Here is a 23,442-nt window from a genome sequence, read left to right on the forward strand (position 1 = left end):
GACGATACACGCCGATCTGACGACCAAATAAAGTTCTGGACTTTCAGCAACGACCAGCGATATCACAGCAGGATCCAGATCGCTGCTGCGTGTCAAACACAACGATATCGCTATCCAGGACGCTGCAACGTCACAGATCGCTATCGTTATCGTTGTTAAGTCGCTTAATGTGACGGTACCTTTAGCCTGCAGGAGACCCTGCGTCGAGCCATTTTTAAAGACACCTGATGCTCAGGCCCTGCTGCGGCAGGTGTTTCACTGCAAAACAAACAACGCCTATAGGGGCAGCCCAGCCTTTGCATGGGCCCTTCGGAGCCCGCCTCCACATGGTCAGAGTTCTCGCCACCACGCGAGCCTGAGGAAGGCTGGCCAGGCGATGGGCCAAGCAGCGTCTACTGGCCACACCACCCTGGATACGCCCGATCTCGGAAGCAAAGCAGGGCTGGGCTTGGACAGTACTTGGATGGGAGACCTCCTGGGAACACCAGGTGCTGTAGACAGTTTTGATGACATCTTGCTCGGCTAGTATAGAGCGGCTCCTTGCCAGACACCGACCTTAAGCAACCTAGAGGCTGGAAGCCCCAAGCCCCACAAGTCCGTGAAGAGAAAGGAAAGCACAAAAGGGCCTCTTGCTGAGCACTGGACTGGACAGGACAGGGCAGCCAGAGTGCAAAGTAGAAAAGCAGCAAGTGAGAGGCTTGTCTCTGCCTACGGCCACACCACCCTGAACACGCCCGATCTCGTCTGATCTCGGAAGCTAAGCAGGGTCGGGCCTGGTTAGTACTTGGATGGGAGACCGCCTGGGAATACCAGGTGCTGTAGGCTTTTGCTTTTTCCTTCCTTCCACCAGCAGGGGTCACTCTCCTCTATGCCTTTTTTCCATTCCCTTTCACAAGGGCACACATGCTTCTTTCTTCTTGTCATTTGCTTTCACTCTTGCGCTATTCCATCCTTGCAAAATGCCAGCATCCTTCTCATCACCGTGGGCCTCCAGCATTGTTGCTTATTTACTTTTAATACTAGGCTTCTTTTCAACAGGACCAGCGCCTCCTGCGGGCTTGGAAGCAACCGCCGGCAACCTGGTGGCCAGTTTACAGGCCGAAGCAAGCAGAACACCTTTGCAGGCAACACGACTCCCCTGAAGAGCAGCTCACAGTCACTCGCAACCATCTCACCCTCTTCCTTCATTCGCTCCTGGACGTCTCGATCCACCTCAAGTTGCTGCTCCAGCTTGCTCTTTCTGTCACGTCCCCCCCCCCCAGATGAATGGTTAAAGGTACCGTCACATTAAGCGACGCTGCAGCGATATCGACAACGATGCCGATCGCTGCAGCGTCGCTGTGTGGTCGCTGGAGAGCTGTCACACAGACAGCTCTCCAGTGACCAACGATGCCGAAGTCCCCGGGTAACCAGGGTAAACATCGGGTTACTAAGCGCAGGGCCGCGCTTAGTAACCCGATGTTTACCCTGGTTACCAGTGTAAATGTAAAAAAAAAAAAACAGTACATACTTACATTCCAGTGTCTGCCGCGTCCCCCGGCGTCCGCTTCCCTGCACTGTGTAAGCGCCGGCCCTAAAGCACAGCGGTGACGTCACCGCTGTGCTTTGCTTTCCGGCCGGCACTGACACAGTCAGTGCAGAAAGCTATGAGCAGCAGCGCGGACGCCGGGGGACGTGACAGACATCAGAGGGTGAGTATGTAGTGTTTTTTTTTTACTTTTACAATGGTAACCAGGGTAAATATCGGGTTACTAAGCGCGGCCCTGCGCTTAGTAACTCGATATTTGCCCTGGTTACCATTGTAAAACATTGCTGGCATCGTTGCTTTTGCTGTCAAACACGACGATACACGCCGATCTGACGACCAAATAAAGTTCTGGACTTTCAGCAACGACCAGCGATATCACAGCAGGATCCAGATCGCTGCTGCGTGTCAAACACAACGATATCGCTATCCAGGACGCTGCAACGTCACAGATCGCTATCGTTATCGCTGTTAAGTCGCTTAATGTGACGGTACCTTTAGCCTGCAGGAGACCCTGCGTCGAGCCATTTTTAAAGACACCTGATGCTCAGGCCCTGCTGCGGCAGGTGTTTCACTGCAAAACAAACAACGCCTATAGGGGCAGCCCAGCCTTTGCATGGGCCCTTCGGAGCCCGCCTCCACATGGTCAGAGTTCTCGCCACCACGCGAGCCTGAGGAAGGCTGGCCAGGCGATGGGCCAAGCAGCGTCTACTGGCCACACCACCCTGGATACGCCCGATCTCGTCCGATCTCGGAAGCAAAGCAGGGCTGGGCTTGGACAGTACTTGGATGGGAGACCTCCTGGGAACACCAGGTGCTGTAGACAGTTTTGATGACATCTTGCTCGGCTAGTATAGAGCGGCTCCTTGCCAGACACCGACCTTAAGTAACCTAGAGGCTGGAAGCCCCAAGCCCCACAAGTCCGTGAAGAGAAAGGAAAGCACAAAAGGGCCTCTTGCTGAGCACTGGACTGGACAGGACAGGGCAGCCAGAGTGCAAAGTAGAAAAGCAGCAAGTGAGAGGCTTGTCTCTGCCTACGGCCACACCACCCTGAACACGCCCGATCTCGTCTGATCTCGGAAGCTAAGCAGGGTCGGGCCTGGTTAGTACTTGGATGGGAGACCGCCTGGGAATACCAGGTGCTGTAGGCTTTTGCTTTTTCCTTCCTTCCACCAGCAGGGGTCACTCTCCTCTATGCCTTTTTTCCATTCCCTTTCACAAGGGCACACATGCTTCTTTCTTCTTGTCATTTGCTTTCACTCTTGCGCTATTCCATCCTTGCAAAATGCCAGCATCCTTCTCATCACCGTGGGCCTCCAGCATTGTTGCTTATTTACTTTTAATACTAGGCTTCTTTTCAACAGGACCAGCGCCTCCTGCAGGCTTGGAAGCAACCGCCGGCAACCTGGTGGCCAGTTTACAGGCCGAAGCAAGCAGAACACCTTTGCAGGCAACACGACTCCCCTGAAGAGCAGCTCACAGTCACTCGCAACCATCTCACCCTCTTCCTTCATTCGCTCCTGGACGTCTCGATCCACCTCAAGTTGCTGCTCCAGCTTGCTCTTTCTGTCACGTCCCCCCCCCCCAGATGAATGGTTAAAGGTACCGTCACATTAAGCGACGCTGCAGCGATATCGACAACGATGCCGATCGCTGCAGCGTCGCTGTGTGGTCGCTGGAGAGCTGTCACACAGACAGCTCTCCAGTGACCAACGATGCCGAAGTCCCCGGGTAACCAGGGTAAACATCGGGTTACTAAGCGCAGGGCCGCGCTTAGTAACCCGATGTTTACCCTGGTTACCAGTGTAAATGTAAAAAAAAAAAAACAGTACATACTTACATTCCAGTGTCTGCCGTGTCCCCCGGCGTCCGCTTCCCTGCACTGTGTAAGCGCCGGCCCTAAAGCACAGCGGTGACGTCACCGCTGTGCTTTGCTTTCCGGCCGGCACTGACACAGTCAGTGCAGAAAGCTATGAGCAGCAGCGCGGACGCCGGGGGACGTGACAGACATCAGAGGGTGAGTATGTAGTGTTTTTTTTTTACTTTTACAATGGTAACCAGGGTAAATATCGGGTTACTAAGCGCGGCCCTGCGCTTAGTAACTCGATATTTGCCCTGGTTACCATTGTAAAACATTGCTGGCATCGTTGCTTTTGCTGTCAAACACGACGATACACGCCGATCTGACGACCAAATAAAGTTCTGGACTTTCAGCAACGACCAGCGATATCACAGCAGGATCCAGATCGCTGCTGCGTGTCAAACACAACGATATCGCTATCCAGGACGCTGCAACGTCACAGATCGCTATCGTTATCGCTGTTAAGTCGCTTAATGTGACGGTACCTTTAGCCTGCAGGAGACCCTGCGTCGAGCCATTTTTAAAGACACCTGATGCTCAGGCCCTGCTGCGGCAGGTGTTTCACTGCAAAACAAACAACGCCTATAGGGGCAGCCCAGCCTTTGCATGGGCCCTTCGGAGCCCGCCTCCACATGGTCAGAGTTCTCGCCACCACGCGAGCCTGAGGAAGGCTGGCCAGGCGATGGGCCAAGCAGCGTCTACTGGCCACACCACCCTGGATACGCCCGATCTCGTCCGATCTCGGAAGCAAAGCAGGGCTGGGCTTGGACAGTACTTGGATGGGAGACCTCCTGGGAACACCAGGTGCTGTAGACAGTTTTGATGACATCTTGCTCGGCTAGTATAGAGCGGCTCCTTGCCAGACACCGACCTTAAGCAACCTAGAGGCTGGAAGCCCCAAGCCCCACAAGTCCGTGAAGAGAAAGGAAAGCACAAAAGGGCCTCTTGCTGAGCACTGGACTGGACAGGAGAGGGCAGCCAGAGTGCAAAGTAGAAAAGCAGCAAGTGAGAGGCTTGTCTCTGCCTACGGCCACACCACCCTGAACACGCCCGATCTCGTCTGATCTCGGAAGCTAAGCAGGGTCGGGCCTGGTTAGTACTTGGATGGGAGACCGCCTGGGAATACCAGGTGCTGTAGGCTTTTGCTTTTTCCTTCCTTCCACCAGCAGGGGTCACTCTCCTCTATGCCTTTTTTCCATTCCCTTTCACAAGGGCACACATGCTTCTTTCTTCTTGTCATTTGCTTTCACTCTTGCGCTATTCCATCCTTGCAAAATGCCAGCATCCTTCTCATCACCGTGGGCCTCCAGCATTGTTGCTTATTTACTTTTAATACTAGGCTTCTTTTCAACAGGACCAGCGCCTCCTGCGGGCTTGGAAGCAACCGCCGGCAACCTGGTGGCCAGTTTACAGGCCGAAGCAAGCAGAACACCTTTGCAGGCAACACGACTCCCCTGAAGAGCAGCTCACAGTCACTCGCAACCATCTCACCCTCTTCCTTCATTCGCTCCTGGACGTCTCGATCCACCTCAAGTTGCTGCTCCAGCTTGCTCTTTCTGTCACGTCCCCCCCCCCCAGATGAATGGTTAAAGGTACCGTCACATTAAGCGACGCTGCAGCGATATCGACAACGATGCCGATCGCTGCAGCGTCGCTGTGTGGTCGCTGGAGAGCTGTCACACAGACAGCTCTCCAGTGACCAACGATGCCGAAGTCCCCGGGTAACCAGGGTAAACATCGGGTTACTAAGCGCAGGGCCGCGCTTAGTAACCCGATGTTTACCCTGGTTACCAGTGTAAATGTAAAAAAAAAAAAACAGTACATACTTACATTCCAGTGTCTGCCGTGTCCCCCGGCGTCCGCTTCCCTGCACTGTGTAAGCGCCGGCCCTAAAGCACAGCGGTGACGTCACCGCTGTGCTTTGCTTTCCGGCCGGCACTGACACAGTCAGTGCAGAAAGCTATGAGCAGCAGCGCGGACGCCGGGGGACGTGACAGACATCAGAGGGTGAGTATGTAGTGTTTTTTTTTTTACTTTTACAATGGTAACCAGGGTAAATATCGTGTTACTAAGCGCGGCCCTGCGCTTAGTAACTCGATATTTGCCCTGGTTACCATTGTAAAACATTGCTGGCATCGTTGCTTTTGCTGTCAAACACGACGATACACGCCGATCTGACGACCAAATAAAGTTCTGGACTTTCAGCAACGACCAGCGATATCACAGCAGGATCCAGATCGCTGCTGCGTGTCAAACACAACGATATCGCTATCCAGGACGCTGCAACGTCACAGATCGCTATCGTTATCGCTGTTAAGTCGCTTAATGTGACGGTACCTTTAGCCTGCAGGAGACCCTGCGTCGAGCCATTTTTAAAGACACCTGATGCTCAGGCCCTGCTGCGGCAGGTGTTTCACTGCAAAACAAACAACGCCTATAGGGGCAGCCCAGCCTTTGCATGGGCCCTTCGGAGCCCGCCTCCACATGGTCAGAGTTCTCGCCACCACGCGAGCCTGAGGAAGGCTGGCCAGGCGATGGGCCAAGCAGCGTCTACTGGCCAGGCGATGGGCCAAGCAGCGTCTACTGGCCACACCACCCTGGATACGCCCGATCTCGTCCGATCTCGGAAGCAAAGCAGGGCTGGGCTTGGACAGTACTTGGATGGGAGACCTCCTGGGAACACCAGGTGCTGTAGACAGTTTTGATGACATCTTGCTCGGCTAGTATAGAGCGGCTCCTTGCCAGACACCGACCTTAAGCAACCTAGAGGCTGGAAGCCCCAAGCCCCACAAGTCCGTGAAGAGAAAGGAAAGCACAAAAGGGCCTCTTGCTGAGCACTGGACTGGACAGGACAGGGCAGCCAGAGTGCAAAGTAGAAAAGCAGCAAGTGAGAGGCTTGTCTCTGCCTACGGCCACACCACCCTGAACACGCCCGATCTCGTCTGATCTCGGAAGCTAAGCAGGGTCGGGCCTGGTTAGTACTTGGATGGGAGACCGCCTGGGAATACCAGGTGCTGTAGGCTTTTGCTTTTTCCTTCCTTCCACCAGCAGGGGTCACTCTCCTCTATGCCTTTTTTCCATTCCCTTTCACAAGGGCACACATGCTTCTTTCTTCTTGTCATTTGCTTTCACTCTTGCGCTATTCCATCCTTGCAAAATGCCAGCATCCTTCTCATCACCGTGGGCCTCCAGCATTGTTGCTTATTTACTTTTAATACTAGGCTTCTTTTCAACAGGACCAGCGCCTCCTGCGGGCTTGGAAGCAACCGCCGGCAACCTGGTGGCCAGTTTACAGGCCGAAGCAAGCAGAACACCTTTGCAGGCAACACGACTCCCCTGAAGAGCAGCTCACAGTCACTCGCAACCATCTCACCCTCTTCCTTCATTCGCTCCTGGACGTCTCGATCCACCTCAAGTTGCTGCTCCAGCTTGCTCTTTCTGTCACGTCCCCCCCCCCAGATGAATGGTTAAAGGTACCGTCACATTAAGCGACGCTGCAGCGATATCGACAACGATGCCGATCGCTGCAGCGTCGCTGTGTGGTCGCTGGAGAGCTGTCACACAGACAGCTCTCCAGTGACCAACGATGCCGAAGTCCCCGGGTAACCAGGGTAAACATCGGGTTACTAAGCGCAGGGTCGCGCTTAGTAACCCGATGTTTACCCTGGTTACCAGTGTAAATGTAAAAAAAAAAAAACAGTACATACTTACATTCCAGTGTCTGCCGCGTCCCCCGGCGTCCGCTTCCCTGCACTGTGTAAGCGCCGGCCCTAAAGCACAGCGGTGACGTCACCGCTGTGCTTTGCTTTCCGGCCGGCACTGACACAGTCAGTGCAGAAAGCTATGAGCAGCAGCGCGGACGCCGGGGGACGTGACAGACATCAGAGGGTGAGTATGTAGTGTTTTTTTTTTTACTTTTACAATGGTAACCAGGGTAAATATCGGGTTACTAAGCGCGGCCCTGCGCTTAGTAACTCGATATTTGCCCTGGTTACCATTGTAAAACATTGCTGGCATCGTTGCTTTTGCTGTCAAACACGACGATACACGCCGATCTGACGACCAAATAAAGTTCTGGACTTTCAGCAACGACCAGCGATATCACAGCAGGATCCAGATCGCTGCTGCGTGTCAAACACAACGATATCGCTATCCAGGACGCTGCAACGTCACAGATCGCTATCGTTATCGTTGTTAAGTCGCTTAATGTGACGGTACCTTTAGCCTGCAGGAGACCCTGCGTCGAGCCATTTTTAAAGACACCTGATGCTCAGGCCCTGCTGCGGCAGGTGTTTCACTGCAAAACAAACAACGCCTATAGGGGCAGCCCAGCCTTTGCATGGGCCCTTCGGAGCCCGCCTCCACATGGTCAGAGTTCTCGCCACCACGCGAGCCTGAGGAAGGCTGGCCAGGCGATGGGCCAAGCAGCGTCTACTGGCCACACCACCCTGGATACGCCCGATCTCGTCCGATCTCGGAAGCAAAGCAGGGCTGGGCTTGGACAGTACTTGGATGGGAGACCTCCTGGGAACACCAGGTGCTGTAGACAGTTTTGATGACATCTTGCTCGGCTAGTATAGAGCGGCTCCTTGCCAGACACCGACCTTAAGCAACCTAGAGGCTGGAAGCCCCAAGCCCCACAAGTCCGTGAAGAGAAAGGAAAGCACAAAAGGGCCTCTTGCTGAGCACTGGACTGGACAGGACAGGGCAGCCAGAGTGCAAAGTAGAAAAGCAGCAAGTGAGAGGCTTGTCTCTGCCTACGGCCACACCACCCTGAACACGCCCGATCTCGTCTGATCTCGGAAGCTAAGCAGGGTCGGGCCTGGTTAGTACTTGGATGGGAGACCGCCTGGGAATACCAGGTGCTGTAGGCTTTTGCTTTTTCCTTCCTTCCACCAGCAGGGGTCACTCTCCTCTATGCCTTTTTTCCATTCCCTTTCACAAGGGCACACATGCTTCTTTCTTCTTGTCATTTGCTTTCACTCTTGCGCTATTCCATCCTTGCAAAATGCCAGCATCCTTCTCATCACCGTGGGCCTCCAGCATTGTTGCTTATTTACTTTTAATACTAGGCTTCTTTTCAACAGGACCAGCGCCTCCTGCGGGCTTGGAAGCAACCGCCGGCAACCTGGTGGCCAGTTTACAGGCCGAAGCAAGCAGAACACCTTTGCAGGCAACACGACTCCCCTGAAGAGCAGCTCACAGTCACTCGCAACCATCTCACCCTCTTCCTTCATTCGCTCCTGGACGTCTCGATCCACCTCAAGTTGCTGCTCCAGCTTGCTCTTTCTGTCACGTCCCCCCCCCCCCCAGATGAATGGTTAAAGGTACCGTCACATTAAGCGACGCTGCAGCGATATCGACAACGATGCCGATCGCTGCAGCGTCGCTGTGTGGTCGCTGGAGAGCTGTCACACAGACAGCTCTCCAGTGACCAACGATGCCGAAGTCCCCGGGTAACCAGGGTAAACATCGGGTTACTAAGCGCAGGGCCGCGCTTAGTAACCCGATGTTTACCCTGGTTACCAGTGTAAATGTAAAAAAAAAAAAACAGTACATACTTACATTCCAGTGTCTGCCGCGTCCCCCGGCGTCCGCTTCCCTGCACTGTGTAAGCGCCGGCCCTAAAGCACAGCGGTGACGTCACCGCTGTGCTTTGCTTTCCGGCCGGCACTGACACAGTCAGTGCAGAAAGCTATGAGCAGCAGCGCGGACGCCGGGGGACGTGACAGACATCAGAGGGTGAGTATGTAGTGTTTTTTTTTTACTTTTACAATGGTAACCAGGGTAAATATCGGGTTACTAAGCGCGGCCCTGCGCTTAGTAACTCGATATTTGCCCTGGTTACCATTGTAAAACATTGCTGGCATCGTTGCTTTTGCTGTCAAACACGACGATACACGCCGATCTGACGACCAAATAAAGTTCTGGACTTTCAGCAACGACCAGCGATATCACAGCAGGATCCAGATCGCTGCTGCGTGTCAAACACAACGATATCGCTATCCAGGACGCTGCAACGTCACAGATCGCTATCGTTATCGTTGTTAAGTCGCTTAATGTGACGGTACCTTTAGCCTGCAGGAGACCCTGCGTCGAGCCATTTTTAAAGACACCTGATGCTCAGGCCCTGCTGCGGCAGGTGTTTCACTGCAAAACAAACAACGCCTATAGGGGCAGCCCAGCCTTTGCATGGGCCCTTCGGAGCCCGCCTCCACATGGTCAGAGTTCTCGCCACCACGCGAGCCTGAGGAAGGCTGGCCAGGCGATGGGCCAAGCAGCGTCTACTGGCCACACCACCCTGGATACGCCCGATCTCGTCCGATCTCGGAAGCAAAGCAGGGCTGGGCTTGGACAGTACTTGGATGGGAGACCTCCTGGGAACACCAGGTGCTGTAGACAGTTTTGATGACATCTTGCTCGGCTAGTATAGAGCGGCTCCTTGCCAGACACCGACCTTAAGCAACCTAGAGGCTGGAAGCCCCAAGCCCCACAAGTCCGTGAAGAGAAAGGAAAGCACAAAAGGGCCTCTTGCTGAGCACTGGACTGGACAGGACAGGGCAGCCAGAGTGCAAAGTAGAAAAGCAGCAAGTGAGAGGCTTGTCTCTGCCTACGGCCACACCACCCTGAACACGTCTGATCTCGGAAGCTAAGCAGGGTCGGGCCTGGTTAGTACTTGGATGGGAGACCGCCTGGGAATACCAGGTGCTGTAGTCTTTTGCTTTTTCCTTCCTTCCACCAGCAGGGGTCACTCTCCTCTATGCCTTTTTTCCATTCCCTTTCACAAGGGCACACATGCTTCTTTCTTCTTGTCATTTGCTTTCACTCTTGCGCTATTCCATCCTTGCAAAATGCCAGCATCCTTCTCATCACCGTGGGCCTCCAGCATTGTTGCTTATTTACTTTTAATACTAGGCTTCTTTTCAACAGGACCAGCGCCTCCTGCGGGCTTGGAAGCAACCGCCGGCAACCTGGTGGCCAGTTTACAGGCCGAAGCAAGCAGAACACCTTTGCAGGCAACACGACTCCCCTGAAGAGCAGCTCACAGTCACTCGCAACCATCTCACCCTCTTCCTTCATTCGCTCCTGGACGTCTCGATCCACCTCAAGTTGCTGCTCCAGCTTGCTCTTTCTGTCACGTCCCCCCCCCCCAGATGAATGGTTAAAGGTACCGTCACATTAAGCGACGCTGCAGCGATATCGACAACGATGCCGATCGCTGCAGCGTCGCTGTGTGGTCGCTGGAGAGCTGTCACACAGACAGCTCTCCAGTGACCAACGATGCCGAAGTCCCCGGGTAACCAGGGTAAACATCGGGTTACTAAGCGCAGGGCCGCGCTTAGTAACCCGATGTTTACCCTGGTTACCAGTGTAAATGTAAAAAAAAAAAACAGTACATACTTACATTCCAGTGTCTGCCGCGTCCCCCGGCGTCCGCTTCCCTGCACTGAGTAATCGCCGGCCCTAAAGCACAGCGGTGACGTCACCGCTGTGCTTTGCTTTCCGGCCGGCACTGACACAGTCAGTGCAGAAAGCTATGAGCAGCAGCGCGGACGCCGGGGGACGTGACAGACATCAGAGGGTGAGTATGTAGTGTTTTTTTTTTACTTTTACAATGGTAACCAGGGTAAATATCGGGTTACTAAGCGCGGCCCTGCGCTTAGTAACTCGATATTTGCCCTGGTTACCATTGTAAAACATTGCTGGCATCGTTGCTTTTGCTGTCAAACACGACGATACACGCCGATCTGACGACCAAATAAAGTTCTGGACTTTCAGCAACGACCAGCGATATCACAGCAGGATCCAGATCGCTGCTGCGTGTCAAACACAACGATATCGCTATCCAGGACGCTGCAACGTCACAGATCGCTATCGTTATCGTTGTTAAGTCGCTTAATGTGACGGTACCTTTAGCCTGCAGGAGACCCTGCGTCGAGCCATTTTTAAAGACACCTGATGCTCAGGCCCTGCTGCGGCAGGTGTTTCACTGCAAAACAAACAACGCCTATAGGGGCAGCCCAGCCTTTGCATGGGCCCTTCGGAGCCCGCCTCCACATGGTCAGAGTTCTCGCCACCACGCGAGCCTGAGGAAGGCTGGCCAGGCGATGGGCCAAGCAGCGTCTACTGGCCACACCACCCTGGATACGCCCGATCTCGTCCGATCTCGGAAGCAAAGCAGGGCTGGGCTTGGACAGTACTTGGATGGGAGACCTCCTGGGAACACCAGGTGCTGTAGACAGTTTTGATGACATCTTGCTCGGCTAGTATAGAGCGGCTCCTTGCCAGACACCGACCTTAAGCAACCTAGAGGCTGGAAGCCCCAAGCCCCACAAGTCCGTGAAGAGAAAGGAAAGCACAAAAGGGCCTCTTGCTGAGCACTGGACTGGACAGGACAGGGCAGCCAGAGTGCAAAGTAGAAAAGCAGCAAGTGAGAGGCTTGTCTCTGCCTACGGCCACACCACCCTGAACACGCCCGATCTCGTCTGATCTCGGAAGCTAAGCAGGGTCGGGCCTGGTTAGTACTTGGATGGGAGACCGCCTGGGAATACCAGGTGCTGTAGGCTTTTGCTTTTTCCTTCCTTCCACCAGCAGGGGTCACTCTCCTCTATGCCTTTTTTCCATTCCCTTTCACAAGGGCACACATGCTTCTTTCTTCTTGTCATTTGCTTTCACTCTTGCGCTATTCCATCCTTGCAAAATGCCAGCATCCTTCTCATCACCGTGGGCCTCCAGCATTGTTGCTTATTTACTTTTAATACTAGGCTTCTTTTCAACAGGACCAGCGCCTCCTGCGGGCTTGGAAGCAACCGCCGGCAACCTGGTGGCCAGTTTACAGGCCGAAGCAAGCAGAACACCTTTGCAGGCAACACGACTCCCCTGAAGAGCAGCTCACAGTCACTCGCAACCATCTCACCCTCTTCCTTCATTCGCTCCTGGACGTCTCGATCCACCTCAAGTTGCTGCTCCAGCTTGCTCTTTCTGTCACGTCCCCCCCCCCCCAGATGAATGGTTAAAGGTACCGTCACATTAAGCGACGCTGCAGCGATATCGACAACGATGCCGATCGCTGCAGCGTCGCTGTGTGGTCGCTGGAGAGCTGTCACACAGACAGCTCTCCAGTGACCAACGATGCCGAAGTCCCCGGGTAACCAGGGTAAACATCGGGTTACTAAGCGCAGGGCCGCGCTTAGTAACCCGATGTTTACCCTGGTTACCAGTGTAAATGTAAAAAAAAAAAAACAGTACATACTTACATTCCAGTGTCTGCCGCGTCCCCCGGCGTCCGCTTCCCTGCACTGTGTAAGCGCCGGCCCTAAAGCACAGCGGTGACGTCACCGCTGTGCTTTGCTTTCCGGCCGGCACTGACACAGTCAGTGCAGAAAGCTATGAGCAGCAGCGCGGACGCCGGGGGACGTGACAGACATCAGAGGGTGAGTATGTAGTGTTTTTTTTTTACTTTTACAATGGTAACCAGGGTAAATATCGTGTTACTAAGCGCGGCCCTGCGCTTAGTAACTCGATATTTGCCCTGGTTACCATTGTAAAACATTGCTGGCATCGTTGCTTTTGCTGTCAAACACGACGATACACGCCGATCTGACGACCAAATAAAGTTCTGGACTTTCAGCAACGACCAGCGATATCACAGCAGGATCCAGATCGCTGCTGCGTGTCAAACACAACGATATCGCTATCCAGGACGCTGCAACGTCACAGATCGCTATCGTTATCGTTGTTAAGTCGCTTAATGTGACGGTACCTTTAGCCTGCAGGAGACCCTGCGTCGAGCCATTTTTAAAGACACCTGATGCTCAGGCCCTGCTGCGGCAGGTGTTTCACTGCAAAACAAACAACGCCTATAGGGGCAGCCCAGCCTTTGCATGGGCCCTTCGGAGCCCGCCTCCACATGGTCAGAGTTCTCGCCACCACGCGAGCCTGAGGAAGGCTGGCCAGGCGATGGGCCAAGCAGCGTCTACTGGCCACACCACCCTGGATACGCCCGATCTCGTCCGATCTCGGAAGCAAAGCAGGGCTGGGCTTGGACAGTACTTGGATGGGAGACCTCCTGGGAACACCAGGTGCTGTAGACAGTTTTGATGACATCTTGCTCGGCTAGTATAGAGCGGCTCCTTGCCAGACACCGACCTTAAGCAACCTAGAGGCTGGAAGCCCCAAGCCCCACAAGTCCGTGAAGAGAAAGGAAAGCACAAAAAAGCCTCTTGCTGAGCACTGGACTGGACAGGACAGGGCAGCCAGAGTGCAAAGTAGAAAAGCAGCAAGTGAGAGGCTTTGTCTCTGCCTACGGCCACACCACCCTGAACACGCCCGATCTCGTCTGATCTCGGAAGCTAAGCAGGGTCGGGCCTGGTTAGTACTTGGATGGGAGACCGCCTGGGAATACCAGGTGCTGTAGGCTTTTGCTTTTTCCTTCCTTCCACCAGCAGGGGTCACTCTCCTCTATGCCTTTTTTCCATTCCCTTTCACAAGGGCACACATGCTTCTTTCTTCTTGTCATTTGCTTTCACTCTTGCGCTATTCCATCCTTGCAAAATGCCAGCATCCTTCTCATCACCGTGGGCCTCCAGCATTGTTGCTTATTTACTTTTAATACTAGGCTTCTTTTCAACAGGACCAGCGCCTCCTGCGGGCTTGGAAGCAACCGCCGGCAACCTGGTGGCCAGTTTACAGGCCGAAGCAAGCAGAACACCTTTGCAGGCAACACGACTCCCCTGAAGAGCAGCTCACAGTCACTCGCAACCATCTCACCCTCTTCCTTCATTCGCTCCTGGACGTCTCGATCCACCTCAAGTTGCTGCTCCAGCTTGCTCTTTCTGTCACGTCCCCCCCCCCCAGATGAATGGTTAAAGGTACCGTCACATTAAGCGACGCTGCAGCGATATCGACAACGATGCCGATCGCTGCAGCGTCGCTGTGTGGTCGCTGGAGAGCTGTCACACAGACAGCTCTCCAGTGACCAACGATGCCGAAGTCCCCGGGTAACCAGGGTAAACATCGGGTTACTAAGCGCAGGGCCGCGCTTAGTAACCCGATGTTTACCCTGGTTACCAGTGTAAATGTAAAAAAAAAAAAACAGTACATACTTACATTCCAGTGTCTGCCGCGTCCCCCGGCGTCCGCTTCCCTGCACTGTGTAAGCGCCGGCCCTAAAGCACAGCGGTGACGTCACCGCTGTGCTTTGCTTTCCGGCCGGCACTGACACAGTCAGTGCAGAAAGCTATGAGCAGCAGCGCGGACGCCGGGGGACGTGACAGACATCAGAGGGTGAGTATGTAGTGTTTTTTTTTTACTTTTACAATGGTAACCAGGGTAAATATCGGGTTACTAAGCGCGGCCCTGCGCTTAGTAACTCGATATTTGCCCTGGTTACCATTGTAAAACATTGCTGGCATCGTTGCTTTTGCTGTCAAACACGACGATACACGCCGATCTGACGACCAAATAAAGTTCTGGACTTTCAGCAACGACCAGCGATATCACAGCAGGATCCAGATCGCTGCTGCGTGTCAAACACAACGATATCGCTATCCAGGACGCTGCAACGTCACAGATCGCTATCGTTATCGTTGTTAAGTCGCTTAATGTGACGGTACCTTTAGCCTGCAGGAGACCCTGCGTCGAGCCATTTTTAAAGACACCTGATGCTCAGGCCCTGCTGCGGCAGGTGTTTCACTGCAAAACAAACAACGCCTATAGGGGCAGCCCAGCCTTTGCATGGGCCCTTCGGAGCCCGCCTCCACATGGTCAGAGTTCTCGCCACCACGCGAGCCTGAGGAAGGCTGGCCAGGCGATGGGCCAAGCAGCGTCTACTGGCCACACCACCCTGGATACGCCCGATCTCGTCCGATCTCGGAAGCAAAGCAGGGCTGGGCTTGGACAGTACTTGGATGGGAGACCTCCTGGGAACACCAGGTGCTGTAGACAGTTTTGATGACATCTTGCTCGGCTAGTATAGAGCGGCTCCTTGCCAGACACCGACCTTAAGCAACCTAGAGGCTGGAAGCCCCAAGCCCCACAAGTCCGTGAAGAGAAAGGAAAGCACAAAAGGGCCTCTTGCTGAGCACTGGACTGGACAGGACAGGGCAGCCAGAGTGCAAAGTAGAAAAGCAGCAAGTGAGAGGCTTGTCTCTGCCTACGGCCACACCACCCTGAACACGCCCGATCTCGTCTGATCTCGGAAGCTAAGCAGGGTCGGGCCTGGTTAGTACTTGGATGGGAGACCGCCTGGGAATACCAGGTGCTGTAGGCTTTTGCTTTTTCCTTCCTTCCACCAGCAGGGGTCACTCTCCTCTATGCCTTTTTTCCATTCCCTTTCACAAGGGCACACATGCTTCTTTCTTCTTGTCATTTGCTTTCACTCTTGCGCTATTCCATCCTTGCAAAATGCCAGCATCCTTCTCATCACCGTGGGCCTCCAGCATTGTTGCTTATTTACTTTTAATACTAGGCTTCTTTTCAACAGGACCAGCGCCTCCTGCGGGCTTGGAAGCAACCGCCGGCAACCTGGTGGCCAGTTTACAGGCCGAAGCAAGCAGAACACCTTTGCAGGCAACACGACTCCCCTGAAGAGCAGCTCACAGTCACTCGCAACCATCTCACCCTCTTCCTTCATTCGCTCCTGGACGTCTCGATCCACCTCAAGTCGCTGCTCCAGCTTGCTCTTTCTGTCACGTCCCCCCCCCCCCCCAGATGAATGGTTAAAGGTACCGTCACATTAAGCGACGCTGCAGCGATATCGACAACGATGCCGATCGCTGCAGCGTCGCTGTGTGGTCGCTGGAGAGCTGTCACACAGACAGCTCTCCAGTGACCAACGATGCCGAAGTCCCCGGGTAACCAGGGTAAACATCGGGTTACTAAGCGCAGGGCCGCGCTTAGTAACCCGATGTTTACCCTGGTTACCAGTGTAAATGTAAAAAAAAAAAAACAGTACATACTTACATTCCAGTGTCTGCCGCGTCCCCCGGCGTCCGCTTCCCTGCACTGTGTAAGCGCCGGCCCTAAAGCACAGCGGTGACGTCACCGCTGTGCTTTGCTTTCCGGCCGGCACTGACACAGTCAGTGCAGAAAGCTATGAGCAGCAGCGCGGACGCCGGGGGACGTGACAGACATCAGAGGGTGAGTATGTAGTGTTTTTTTTTTACTTTTACAATGGTAACCAGGGTAAATATCGGGTTACTAAGCGCGGCCCTGCGCTTAGTAACTCGATATTTGCCCTGGTTACCATTGTAAAACATTGCTGGCATCGTTGCTTTTGCTGTCAAACACGACGATACACGCCGATCTGACGACCAAATAAAGTTCTGGACTTTCAGCAACGACCAGCGATATCACAGCAGGATCCAGATCGCTGCTGCGTGTCAAACACAACGATATCGCTATCCAGGACGCTGCAACGTCACAGATCGCTATCGTTATCGTTGTTAAGTCGCTTAATGTGACGGTACCTTTAGCCTGCAGGAGACCCTGCGTCGAGCCATTTTTAAAGACACCTGATGCTCAGGCCCTGCTGCGGCAGGTGTTTCACTGCAAAACAAACAACGCCTATAGGGGCAGCCCAGCCTTTGCATGGGCCCTTCGGAGCCCGCCTCCACATGGTCAGAGTTCTCGCCACCACGCGAGCCTGAGGAAGGCTGGCCAGGCGATGGGCCAAGCAGCGTCTACTGGCCACACCACCCTGGATACGCCCGATCTCGTCCGATCTCGGAAGCAAAGCAGGGCTGGGCTTGGACAGTACTTGGATGGGAGACCTCCTGGGAACACCAGGTGCTGTAGACAGTTTTGATGACATCTTGCTCGGCTAGTATAGAGCGGCTCCTTGCCAGACACCGACCTTAAGCAACCTAGAGGCTGGAAGCCCCAAGCCCCACAAGTCCGTGAAGAGAAAGGAAAGCACAAAAGGGCCTCTTGCTGAGCACTGGACTGGACAGGACAGGGCAGCCAGAGTGCAAAGTAGAAAAGCAGCAAGTGAGAGGCTTGTCTCTGCCTACGGCCACACCACCCTGAACACGCCCGATCTCGTCTGATCTCGGAAGCTAAGCAGGGTCGGGCCTGGTTAGTACTTGGATGGGAGACCGCCTGGGAATACCAGGTGCTGTAGGCTTTTGCTTTTTCCTTCCTTCCACCAGCAGGGGTCACTCTCCTCTATGCCTTTTTTCCATTCCCTTTCACAAGGGCACACATGCTTCTTTCTTCTTGTCATTTGCTTTCACTCTTGCGCTATTCCATCCTTGCAAAATGCCAGCATCCTTCTCATCACCGTGGGCCTCCAGCATTGTTGCTTATTTACTTTTAATACTAGGCTTCTTTTCAACAGGACCAGCGCCTCCTGCGGGCTTGGAAGCAACCGCCGGCAACCTGGTGGCCAGTTTACAGGCCGAAGCAAGCAGAACACCTTTGCAGGCAACACGACTCCCCTGAAGAGCAGCTCACAGTCACTCGCAACCATCTCACCCTCTTCCTTCATTCGCTCCTGGACGTCTCGATCCACCTCAAGTCGCTGCTCCAGCTTGCTCTTTCTGTCACGTCCCCCCCCCCCCCCAGATGAATGGTTAAAGGTACCGTCACATTAAGCGACGCTGCAGCGATATCGACAACGATGCCGATCGCTGCAGCGTCGCTGTGTGGTCGCTGGAGAGCTGTCACACAGACAGCTCTCCAGTGACCAACGATGCCGAAGTCCCCGGGTAACCAGGGTAAACATCGGGTTACTAAGCGCAGGGCCGCGCTTAGTAACCCGATGTTTACCCTGGTTACCAGTGTAAATGTAAAAAAAAAAAAACAGTACATACTTACATTCCAGTGTCTGCCGCGTCCCCCGGCGTCCGCTTCCCTGCACTGTGTAAGCGCCGGCCCTAAAGCACAGCGGTGACGTCACCGCTGTGCTTTGCTTTCCGGCCGGCACTGACACAGTCAGTGCAGAAAGCTATGAGCAGCAGCGCGGACGCCGGGGGACGTGACAGACATCAGAGGGTGAGTATGTAGTGTTTTTTTTTTACTTTTACAATGGTAACCAGGGTAAATATCGGGTTACTAAGCGCGGCCCTGCGCTTAGTAACTCGATATTTGCCCTGGTTACCATTGTAAAACATTGCTGGCATCGTTGCTTTTGCTGTCAAACACGACGATACACGCCGATCTGACGACCAAATAAAGTTCTGGACTTTCAGCAACGACCAGCGATATCACAGCAGGATCCAGATCGCTGCTGCGTGTCAAACACAACGATATCGCTATCCAGGACGCTGCAACGTCACAGATCGCTATCGTTATCGTTGTTAAGTCGCTTAATGTGACGGTACCTTTAGCCTGCAGGAGACCCTGCGTCGAGCCATTTTTAAAGACACCTGATGCTCAGGCCCTGCTGCGGCAGGTGTTTCACTGCAAAACAAACAACGCCTATAGGGGCAGCCCAGCCTTTGCATGGGCCCTTCGGAGCCCGCCTCCACATGGTCAGAGTTCTCGCCACCACGCGAGCCTGAGGAAGGCTGGCCAGGCGATGGGCCAAGCAGCGTCTACTGGCCACACCACCCTGGATACGCCCGATCTCGTCCGATCTCGGAAGCAAAGCAGGGCTGGGCTTGGACAGTACTTGGATGGGAGACCTCCTGGGAACACCAGGTGCTGTAGACAGTTTTGATGACATCTTGCTCGGCTAGTATAGAGCGGCTCCTTGCCAGACACCGACCTTAAGCAACCTAGAGGCTGGAAGCCCCAAGCCCCACAAGTCCGTGAAGAGAAAGGAAAGCACAAAAGGGCCTCTTGCTGAGCACTGGACTGGACAGGACAGGGCAGCCAGAGTGCAAAGTAGAAAAGCAGCAAGTGAGAGGCTTGTCTCTGCCTACGGCCACACCACCCTGAACACGCCCGATCTCGTCTGATCTCGGAAGCTAAGCAGGGTCGGGCCTGGTTAGTACTTGGATGGGAGACCGCCTGGGAATACCAGGTGCTGTAGGCTTTTGCTTTTTCCTTCCTTCCACCAGCAGGGGTCACTCTCCTCTATGCCTTTTTTCCATTCCCTTTCACAAGGGCACACATGCTTCTTTCTTCTTGTCATTTGCTTTCACTCTTGCGCTATTCCATCCTTGCAAAATGCCAGCATCCTTCTCATCACCGTGGGCCTCCAGCATTGTTGCTTATTTACTTTTAATACTAGGCTTCTTTTCAACAGGACCAGCGCCTCCTGCGGGCTTGGAAGCAACCGCCGGCAACCTGGTGGCCAGTTTACAGGCCGAAGCAAGCAGAACACCTTTGCAGGCAACACGACTCCCCTGAAGAGCAGCTCACAGTCACTCGCAACCATCTCACCCTCTTCCTTCATTCGCTCCTGGACGTCTCGATCCACCTCAAGTCGCTGCTCCAGCTTGCTCTTTCTGTCACGTCCCCCCCCCCCCCAGATGAATGGTTAAAGGTACCGTCACATTAAGCGACGCTGCAGCGATATCGACAACGATGCCGATCGCTGCAGCGTCGCTGTGTGGTCGCTGGAGAGCTGTCACACAGACAGCTCTCCAGTGACCAACGATGCCGAAGTCCCCGGGTAACCAGGGTAAACATCGGGTTACTAAGCGCAGGGCCGCGCTTAGTAACCCGATGTTTACCCTGGTTACCAGTGTAAATGTAAAAAAAAAAAAACAGTACATACTTACATTCCAGTGTCTGCCGCGTCCCCCGGCGTCCGCTTCCCTGCACTGTGTAAGCGCCGGCCCTAAAGCACAGCGGTGACGTCACCGCTGTGCTTTGCTTTCCGGCCGGCACTGACACAGTCAGTGCAGAAAGCTATGAGCAGCAGCGCGGACGCCGGGGGACGTGACAGACATCAGAGGGTGAGTATGTAGTGTTTTTTTTTTACTTTTACAATGGTAACCAGGGTAAATATCGTGTTACTAAGCGCGGCCCTGCGCTTAGTAACTCGATATTTGCCCTGGTTACCATTGTAAAACATTGCTGGCATCGTTGCTTTTGCTGTCAAACACGACGATACACGCCGATCTGACGACCAAATAAAGTTCTGGACTTTCAGCAACGACCAGCGATATCACAGCAGGATCCAGATCGCTGCTGCGTGTCAAACACAACGATATCGCTATCCAGGACGCTGCAACGTCACAGATCGCTATCGTTATCGTTGTTAAGTCGCTTAATGTGACGGTACCTTTAGCCTGCAGGAGACCCTGCGTCGAGCCATTTTTAAAGACACCTGATGCTCAGGCCCTGCTGCGGCAGGTGTTTCACTGCAAAACAAACAACGCCTATAGGGGCAGCCCAGCCTTTGCATGGGCCCTTCGGAGCCCGCCTCCACATGGTCAGAGTTCTCGCCACCACGCGAGCCTGAGGAAGGCTGGCCAGGCGATGGGCCAAGCAGCGTCTACTGGCCACACCACCCTGGATACGCCCGATCTCGTCCGATCTCGGAAGCAAAGCAGGGCTGGGCTTGGACAGTACTTGGATGGGAGACCTCCTGGGAACACCAGGTGCTGTAGACAGTTTTGATGACATCTTGCTCGGCTAGTATAGAGCGGCTCCTTGCCAGACACCGACCTTAAGCAACCTAGAGGCTGGAAGCCCCAAGCCCCACAAGTCCGTGAAGAGAAAGGAAAGCACAAAAGGGCCTCTTGCTGAGCACTGGACTGGACAGGACAGGGCAGCCAGAGTGCAAAGTAGAAAAGCAGCAAGTGAGAGGCTTGTCTCTGCCTACGGCCACACCACCCTGAACACGCCCGATCTCGTCTGATCTCGGAAGCTAAGCAGGGTCGGGCCTGGTTAGTACTTGGATGGGAGACCGCCTGGGAATACCAGGTGCTGTAGGCTTTTGCTTTTTCCTTCCTTCCACCAGCAGGGGTCACTCTACTCTATGCCTTTTTTCCATTCCCTTTCACAAGGGCACACATGCTTCTTTCTTCTTGTCATTTGCTTTCACTCTTGCGCTATTCCATCCTTGCAAAATGCCAGCATCCTTCTCATCACCGTGGGCCTCCAGCATTGTTGCTTATTTACTTACTTCTTTTCAACAGGACCAGCGCCTCCTGCGGGCTTGGAAGCAACCGCCGGCAACCTGGTGGCCAGTTTACAGGCCGAAGCAAGCAGAACACCTTTGCAGGCAACACGACTCCCCTGAAGAGCAGCTCACAGTCACTCGCAACCATCTCACCCTCTTCCTTCATTCGCTCCTGGACGTCTCGATCCACCTCAAGTTGCTGCTCCAGCTTGCTCTTTCTGTCACGTCCCCCCCCCCCAGATGAATGGTTAAAGGTACCGTCACATTAAGCGACGCTGCAGCGATATCGACAACGATGCCGATCGCTGCAGCGTCGCTGTGTGGTCGCTGGAGAGCTGTCACACAGACAGCTCTCCAGTGACCAACGATGCCGAAGTCCCCGGGTAACCAGGGTAAACATCGGGTTACTAAGCGCAGGGCCGCGCTTAGTAACCCGATGTTTACCCTGGTTACCAGTGTAAATGTAAAAAAAAAAAACAGTACATACTTACATTCCAGTGTCTGCCGCGTCCCCCGGCGTCCGCTTCCCTGCACTGAGTAATCGCCGGCCCTAAAGCACAGCGGTGACGTCACCGCTGTGCTTTGCTTTCCGGCCGGCACTGACACAGTCAGTGCAGAAAGCTATGAGCAGCAGCGCGGACGCCGGGGGACGTGACAGACATCAGAGGGTGAGTATGTAGTGTTTTTTTTTTACTTTTACAATGGTAACCAGGGTAAATATCGTGTTACTAAGCGCGGCCCTGCGCTTAGTAACTCGATATTTGCCCTGGTTACCATTGTAAAACATTGCTGGCATCGTTGCTTTTGCTGTCAAACACGACGATACACGCCGATCTGACGACCAAATAAAGTTCTGGACTTTCCAGCAACGACCAGCGATATCACAGCAGGATCCAGATCGCTGCTGCGTGTCAAACACAACGATATCGCTATCCAGGACGCTGCAACGTCACAGATCGCTATCGTTATCGTTGTTAAGTCGCTTAATGTGACGGTACCTTTAGCCTGCAGGAGACCCTGCGTCGAGCCATTTTTAAAGACACCTGATGCTCAGGCCCTGCTGCGGCAGGTGTTTCACTGCAAAACAAACAACGCCTATAGGGGCAGCCCAGCCTTTGCATGGGCCCTTCGGAGCCCGCCTCCACATGGTCAGAGTTCTCGCCACCACGCGAGCCTGAGGAAGGCTGGCCAGGCGATGGGCCAAGCGATGGGCCAAGCCGCGTCTACTGGCCACACCACCCTGGATACGCCCGATCTCGTCCGATCTCGGAAGCAAAGCAGGGCTGGGCTTGGACAGTACTTGGATGGGAGACCTCCTGGGAACACCAGGTGCTGTAGACAGTTTTGATGACATCTTGCTCGGCTAGTATAGAGCGGCTCCTTGCCAGACACCGACCTTAAGTAACCTAGAGGCTGGAAGCCCCAAGCCCCACAAGTCCGTGAAGAGAAAGGAAAGCACAAAAGGGCCTCTTGCTGAGCACTGGACTGGACAGGACAGGGCAGCCAGAGTGCAAAGTAGAAAAGCAGCAAGTGAGAGGCTTGTCTCTGCCTACGGCCACACCACCCTGAACACGCCCGATCTCGTCTGATCTCGGAAGCTAAGCAGGGTCGGGCCTGGTTAGTACTTGGATGGGAGACCGCCTGGGAATACCAGGTGCTGTAGGCTTTTGCTTTTTCCTTCCTTCCACCAGCAGGGGTCACTCTCCTCTATGCCTTTTTTCCATTCCCTTTCACAAGGGCACACATGCTTCTTTCTTCTTGTCATTTGCTTTCACTCTTGCGCTATTCCATCCTTGCAAAATGCCAGCATCCTTCTCATCACCGTGGGCCTCCAGCATTGTTGCTTATTTACTTTTAATACTAGGCTTCTTTTCAACAGGACCAGCGCCTCCTGCGGGCTTGGAAGCAACCGCCGGCAACCTGGTGGCCAGTTTACAGGCCGAAGCAAGCAGAACACCTTTGCAGGCAACACGACTCCCCTGAAGAGCAGCTCACAGTCACTCGCAACCATCTCACCCTCTTCCTTCATTCGCTCCT

General features: G+C 54.1%; 24 non-coding genes and 2 pseudogenes across 24 annotated transcripts; all 26 read left to right on the forward strand.

The window, feature by feature from the left end:
• Positions 1 to 390: 390 nt before the first annotated feature.
• LOC143784062 (5S ribosomal RNA) lies at positions 391 to 500 on the forward strand (annotated as a pseudogene).
• Positions 501 to 706: 206 nt separating this feature from the next.
• Positions 707 to 825, forward strand: LOC143783713 (5S ribosomal RNA). The gene has a single exon (XR_013217384.1). It is a non-coding gene; the product is annotated as a 5S ribosomal RNA (ribosomal RNA).
• A 1,406-nt stretch (positions 826 to 2,231) lies between these two features.
• On the forward strand, positions 2,232 to 2,351 carry LOC143783943 (5S ribosomal RNA). The gene has a single exon (XR_013217605.1). It is a non-coding gene; the product is annotated as a 5S ribosomal RNA (ribosomal RNA).
• Positions 2,352 to 2,557: 206 nt separating this feature from the next.
• On the forward strand, positions 2,558 to 2,676 carry LOC143783714 (5S ribosomal RNA). Its single transcript, XR_013217385.1, has one exon. It is a non-coding gene; the product is annotated as a 5S ribosomal RNA (ribosomal RNA).
• A 1,406-nt stretch (positions 2,677 to 4,082) lies between these two features.
• LOC143783944 (5S ribosomal RNA) lies at positions 4,083 to 4,202 on the forward strand. The gene has a single exon (XR_013217606.1). It is a non-coding gene; the product is annotated as a 5S ribosomal RNA (ribosomal RNA).
• A 206-nt stretch (positions 4,203 to 4,408) lies between these two features.
• Positions 4,409 to 4,527, forward strand: LOC143783715 (5S ribosomal RNA). The gene has a single exon (XR_013217386.1). It is a non-coding gene; the product is annotated as a 5S ribosomal RNA (ribosomal RNA).
• A 1,437-nt stretch (positions 4,528 to 5,964) lies between these two features.
• Positions 5,965 to 6,084, forward strand: LOC143783945 (5S ribosomal RNA). The gene has a single exon (XR_013217607.1). It is a non-coding gene; the product is annotated as a 5S ribosomal RNA (ribosomal RNA).
• Positions 6,085 to 6,290: 206 nt separating this feature from the next.
• LOC143783717 (5S ribosomal RNA) lies at positions 6,291 to 6,409 on the forward strand. The gene has a single exon (XR_013217388.1). It is a non-coding gene; the product is annotated as a 5S ribosomal RNA (ribosomal RNA).
• Positions 6,410 to 7,815: 1,406 nt separating this feature from the next.
• LOC143783947 (5S ribosomal RNA) lies at positions 7,816 to 7,935 on the forward strand. Its single transcript, XR_013217609.1, has one exon. It is a non-coding gene; the product is annotated as a 5S ribosomal RNA (ribosomal RNA).
• Positions 7,936 to 8,141: 206 nt separating this feature from the next.
• LOC143783718 (5S ribosomal RNA) lies at positions 8,142 to 8,260 on the forward strand. Its single transcript, XR_013217389.1, has one exon. It is a non-coding gene; the product is annotated as a 5S ribosomal RNA (ribosomal RNA).
• A 1,408-nt stretch (positions 8,261 to 9,668) lies between these two features.
• Positions 9,669 to 9,788, forward strand: LOC143783948 (5S ribosomal RNA). Its single transcript, XR_013217610.1, has one exon. It is a non-coding gene; the product is annotated as a 5S ribosomal RNA (ribosomal RNA).
• A 206-nt stretch (positions 9,789 to 9,994) lies between these two features.
• On the forward strand, positions 9,995 to 10,103 carry LOC143784056 (5S ribosomal RNA; annotated as a pseudogene).
• Positions 10,104 to 11,508: 1,405 nt separating this feature from the next.
• Positions 11,509 to 11,628, forward strand: LOC143783950 (5S ribosomal RNA). The gene has a single exon (XR_013217611.1). It is a non-coding gene; the product is annotated as a 5S ribosomal RNA (ribosomal RNA).
• Positions 11,629 to 11,834: 206 nt separating this feature from the next.
• On the forward strand, positions 11,835 to 11,953 carry LOC143783719 (5S ribosomal RNA). The gene has a single exon (XR_013217390.1). It is a non-coding gene; the product is annotated as a 5S ribosomal RNA (ribosomal RNA).
• A 1,407-nt stretch (positions 11,954 to 13,360) lies between these two features.
• Positions 13,361 to 13,480, forward strand: LOC143783951 (5S ribosomal RNA). Its single transcript, XR_013217612.1, has one exon. It is a non-coding gene; the product is annotated as a 5S ribosomal RNA (ribosomal RNA).
• A 207-nt stretch (positions 13,481 to 13,687) lies between these two features.
• On the forward strand, positions 13,688 to 13,806 carry LOC143783720 (5S ribosomal RNA). The gene has a single exon (XR_013217391.1). It is a non-coding gene; the product is annotated as a 5S ribosomal RNA (ribosomal RNA).
• A 1,406-nt stretch (positions 13,807 to 15,212) lies between these two features.
• Positions 15,213 to 15,332, forward strand: LOC143783952 (5S ribosomal RNA). The gene has a single exon (XR_013217613.1). It is a non-coding gene; the product is annotated as a 5S ribosomal RNA (ribosomal RNA).
• Positions 15,333 to 15,538: 206 nt separating this feature from the next.
• On the forward strand, positions 15,539 to 15,657 carry LOC143783722 (5S ribosomal RNA). Its single transcript, XR_013217392.1, has one exon. It is a non-coding gene; the product is annotated as a 5S ribosomal RNA (ribosomal RNA).
• Positions 15,658 to 17,066: 1,409 nt separating this feature from the next.
• On the forward strand, positions 17,067 to 17,186 carry LOC143783953 (5S ribosomal RNA). Its single transcript, XR_013217614.1, has one exon. It is a non-coding gene; the product is annotated as a 5S ribosomal RNA (ribosomal RNA).
• A 206-nt stretch (positions 17,187 to 17,392) lies between these two features.
• Positions 17,393 to 17,511, forward strand: LOC143783723 (5S ribosomal RNA). The gene has a single exon (XR_013217393.1). It is a non-coding gene; the product is annotated as a 5S ribosomal RNA (ribosomal RNA).
• Positions 17,512 to 18,920: 1,409 nt separating this feature from the next.
• LOC143783954 (5S ribosomal RNA) lies at positions 18,921 to 19,040 on the forward strand. The gene has a single exon (XR_013217615.1). It is a non-coding gene; the product is annotated as a 5S ribosomal RNA (ribosomal RNA).
• Positions 19,041 to 19,246: 206 nt separating this feature from the next.
• On the forward strand, positions 19,247 to 19,365 carry LOC143783724 (5S ribosomal RNA). Its single transcript, XR_013217394.1, has one exon. It is a non-coding gene; the product is annotated as a 5S ribosomal RNA (ribosomal RNA).
• Positions 19,366 to 20,773: 1,408 nt separating this feature from the next.
• On the forward strand, positions 20,774 to 20,893 carry LOC143783955 (5S ribosomal RNA). The gene has a single exon (XR_013217616.1). It is a non-coding gene; the product is annotated as a 5S ribosomal RNA (ribosomal RNA).
• Positions 20,894 to 21,099: 206 nt separating this feature from the next.
• LOC143783725 (5S ribosomal RNA) lies at positions 21,100 to 21,218 on the forward strand. Its single transcript, XR_013217395.1, has one exon. It is a non-coding gene; the product is annotated as a 5S ribosomal RNA (ribosomal RNA).
• Positions 21,219 to 22,626: 1,408 nt separating this feature from the next.
• Positions 22,627 to 22,746, forward strand: LOC143783956 (5S ribosomal RNA). The gene has a single exon (XR_013217617.1). It is a non-coding gene; the product is annotated as a 5S ribosomal RNA (ribosomal RNA).
• Positions 22,747 to 22,952: 206 nt separating this feature from the next.
• LOC143783726 (5S ribosomal RNA) lies at positions 22,953 to 23,071 on the forward strand. The gene has a single exon (XR_013217396.1). It is a non-coding gene; the product is annotated as a 5S ribosomal RNA (ribosomal RNA).
• The last annotated feature ends 371 nt before the right edge of the window (positions 23,072 to 23,442 follow it).

Source organism: Ranitomeya variabilis, chromosome 6 (assembly GCF_051348905.1).
Source record: "Ranitomeya variabilis isolate aRanVar5 chromosome 6, aRanVar5.hap1, whole genome shotgun sequence".
NCBI classification, from domain to species: Eukaryota; Metazoa; Chordata; class Amphibia; order Anura; family Dendrobatidae; genus Ranitomeya; species Ranitomeya variabilis.